Source organism: Sminthopsis crassicaudata, chromosome 2, assembly GCF_048593235.1.
Source record: "Sminthopsis crassicaudata isolate SCR6 chromosome 2, ASM4859323v1, whole genome shotgun sequence".
Classification (NCBI taxonomy): domain Eukaryota; kingdom Metazoa; phylum Chordata; class Mammalia; order Dasyuromorphia; family Dasyuridae; genus Sminthopsis; species Sminthopsis crassicaudata.
The window spans coordinates 425,739,363-425,742,775 of NC_133618.1; the positions used below are offsets into that span (position 1 = coordinate 425,739,363).

The 3,413-nt window shown below is 36.7% G+C and overlaps 1 pseudogene; it reads left to right on the plus strand.

Annotated features, from left to right (window-relative positions):
• The first annotated feature begins 788 nt into the window (after positions 1-788).
• Positions 789-1,625, plus strand: LOC141552881 (small ribosomal subunit protein uS12-like; annotated as a pseudogene).
• The last annotated feature ends 1,788 nt before the right edge of the window (positions 1,626-3,413 follow it).

The following is a 3,413-nucleotide window of genomic DNA, read 5'->3' on the forward strand; positions in this document are numbered from 1 at the left end:
GGATTCAGAAAGTAAAAAGTGAAGAGGGAGAGTATATCAGATATGGGGGACAAGAGATACAAGTGCATAAACATGGGAAATAGAATGTCATGTATAGGTAATAGCAAGTAGGTTGCCATTGAACTGTAGGAAGCATGAAAAGAAGTAATTCATAAGAAGCTTGGAAAAATGGAAGAGATCAGGTTGTAAAAAAAGAAAAAAAAAAAAAAAATCTGCCCCTCACAGGTCACTGGGTCTGCTTTCATCTGACTCTCAAAGTCATCATCAAAGAAAGCAACTTTTATGGAAAAGGGACAAGACCAGCCCTCTCCACTGACTGCTGACAAAATACTATCAATGTAGCAGGCAGACCAGTCTACTAAAGTAGCAAATCACCCTGAGGCAGAGAGAGGAGGCTGGTCAAATCCCGCTCTCCCTTCAGGCTCAAGTGAATGTAGGACCAGGACCTGAAGGAATCTCACCTTTATGGAGATGAGACCTGATAACTCTTTTTGCTTGTTGCTACAGTCTGATTTGCAACTGAATCCACATGACTGTTTTGTTCCCCATTCGACTATAGTCTCCTTGAGAGGGGGACTGTTATGCTTTTCATTTTGTAATACCACTGCTTAGCACATAGTAAATGTTTAATAAATGATTTTCACTCATTCATTCATTCATTCATTATAGAGAGAGTGATAGTGAAGAGTCAGGATGAGCTAATGTTGTGATCCTGAGTAAGTGGATAGCCACTGGGGCCCCCAGAAGTAACAGAGAACCTCTCTGCTCTCAGCTTGGACAATGGCTGCATGGCTAAGTGCCATGATCTTCATACAGCTAGAAAACTCTACAACCACAGAAGAGACCAGAAGTGCCATGACAAACAATATAAGAAAGCTCATTTGGGCATGCCTTGAAAGCCAACCTATTTGGAGAGTCATCCCATGCAAAAGGGATTGTCTTAGAAAAAGTTGGTGTGGAAGCCAAGCAGCCCAAGTCTGCCATCAGGAAGTATGTGAGAGTCCAAGGTGATTAAAAACAGCAAAAAAAGAAAAAATCACTACCTTTGTTCTCAATGGTAGTCCCTTGAATTTTATTAAGGAAAATGATGAAGTTTTGGTTACTGACTTTCGTCAAAAAGGTCAAGCTATTGGTGATATTCCCTGAATCCACTTCAAGGTTTCTCTTCTGGCTTTGTACAAAAGCAAGAAGGAAAAACCAAAATCATTAAAATTGTATGATGTCTTTGTCATAATAAAAAAAATTTTCATGTAAAAAAAAGAATCAAGAAATTCTGCAAATGGATGAGTTTGGGGGAGGAGATGAGTTCTTTTGTTGAGTTTGAGATGCTTAGAGATGTGAAGTTTGAAATCTCCTTTAGGCAGTTGGTGATGTAAGCCTGGAACTTAGAAAAGAGACTAAGGCTGGATATGTGGATCCAGGAATCATCTGCAGAGAGATTATAATTGGGCTCATTCCAGCAGAAACCAAAGCCAAAAATTCTTTAGTCTCAGGGTCGAAAATGGCTAAATTTTGTCTAATACATCCCAAACTCAAAATCTGACCTTTAATTTTTAACCTTTGTTCTGGTCCACAGCTGCAGCATCACTTGCTTCTCCCTTATTTCCAGTGAATTCTTTCCATAGCCAGAGTTTATTATAAGGGTTTCTCTTGCTAGGTGTAGGGAATAATTATGATACATAATCTCTTTCTCTATCCACTGATTATTCAAGATATGTTTTTCTGCTTTTAAAAAAGATATATGTTATTTCTGATTAGCAAGTACTTATGTTTTCTCTTACTCCATTCCATTGAACAAGAAGAAAAAGAAAGGAAGGGAGGAGAGAAAAAAAAAAAGAAAAAAGAGAGAAAGGGAGGTTAGGAGGGAGGAAATATTTCATAACAAATATGCATATTCAAATAATATGGACATTGATTGTGTCCAAAAATATGTTTCATTCTGCATTTTAAATCTGTCACCACAAATGTTGAAGAAGGAAGGAAGGAAGGAAGGAAGGAAGGAAGAAAGGAAGGAAGGAAGGAAGGAAGGAAGGAAGGAAGGAAGGAAGGAAGGAAGGAAGGAAGGAAGGAAGGAAGGAAGGAAGGAAGGAAGGAAGGAAGGAAGGAAGGAAGGAAGGAAGGAAAGGAAGGAAGGAAGGAAGGAAAGAAGGAAGGAAAGGAAGGAAGGGAGGAACAGTTCAACAGTGCATTAATGAGCTTTGTTTCCCATCACCCTTTCAAAAGATGATCTTTTCCTCTTTTTTCATCTTTGCTAATCTGATGGGTATGAGGGGGAAAAAAAGTGTTGCTTTGATTTGTATTTCTTTAATTATTAGTAATTTGGAACATTTTTGAACTTGTTGATAGCTTGGATTTCCTCTTTTAAAAATAGTCTGTTCATATCCTGTGACTATAAATCTATTGTAGAATGGTTCTTAGTCTTATAAATCTTAATCAGTTCCATCGTAAATATGAAATATCTTGGAATTAAATTTTTCTCAGAGAAACTTGCTGAGAAGATTTTCCATAGCTACTTTCTTTTTTTTTTTTCCCCCCCTGAGGTTGGGGTTAAGTGACTTGCCCAGGGTCACACAGCTAGGAAGTGTTAAGTGTCTGAGACCAAATTTGAACTCCAGTCCTCCTGAATTCAAGGCTGGTGCTCTATCCACTGCGCCACCTAGCTGCCCCCATAGCTACTTTCTTTCTCATTTCCACTAATTCAGTTTTACTTATGCAAAAACTAAATTTTATGTAATCAAAATTGTCCATTTTATCTTCTCTACCCCTTAATTATCAGCTCTTCCCTAATCTTAGATAGGAAATGTAATTTCTTTCTTGTTCTTCTAATTTGATTATGTCCCCATATATTTATTTAGAACTTATCTTGGAGTACAGAAATAACAATAACAACATTTACTTAGTGCTTTGTTTTGCAAAATACTTTACAAATTATTTCGTTTTATCCTTTTGAAAACCGGAGGCAAGACTAAGTGTAATTATTATCCCCATTTTGAAGATGAAGAAACTGAGACTTAGGGAAGTTAAGTGACTTGCCCAAAATCACATAATTAATAAGTATTGAAGGCTGCATTTGAAGTTAGTTCTTCCTGACTCCAAATCCAACACTACACCTACTACCTGAATATATTCAATTTCTATCAAATTGTTTTCCAGTTTTCCCATATTATTTTTTGTCAGATAATAAGTCTTTACCTCACTAACTGGGGTCTTTGGATTTGTAATTGTTCTCATTTGACGCTATATATTGTGTGCCTAAGCTTTTCCATTGGTTGACCTTTCTAATTTTTTTTTTGACGAGTACTAAATAATTTTGTAGCTTACTGCTTTGTAACACAATTTGACATCTAACACTGATAGACCTCCTTTCTCATTTTATTTCATTACTTTTCTTGAGATTCCTGATTTTTTGTTCT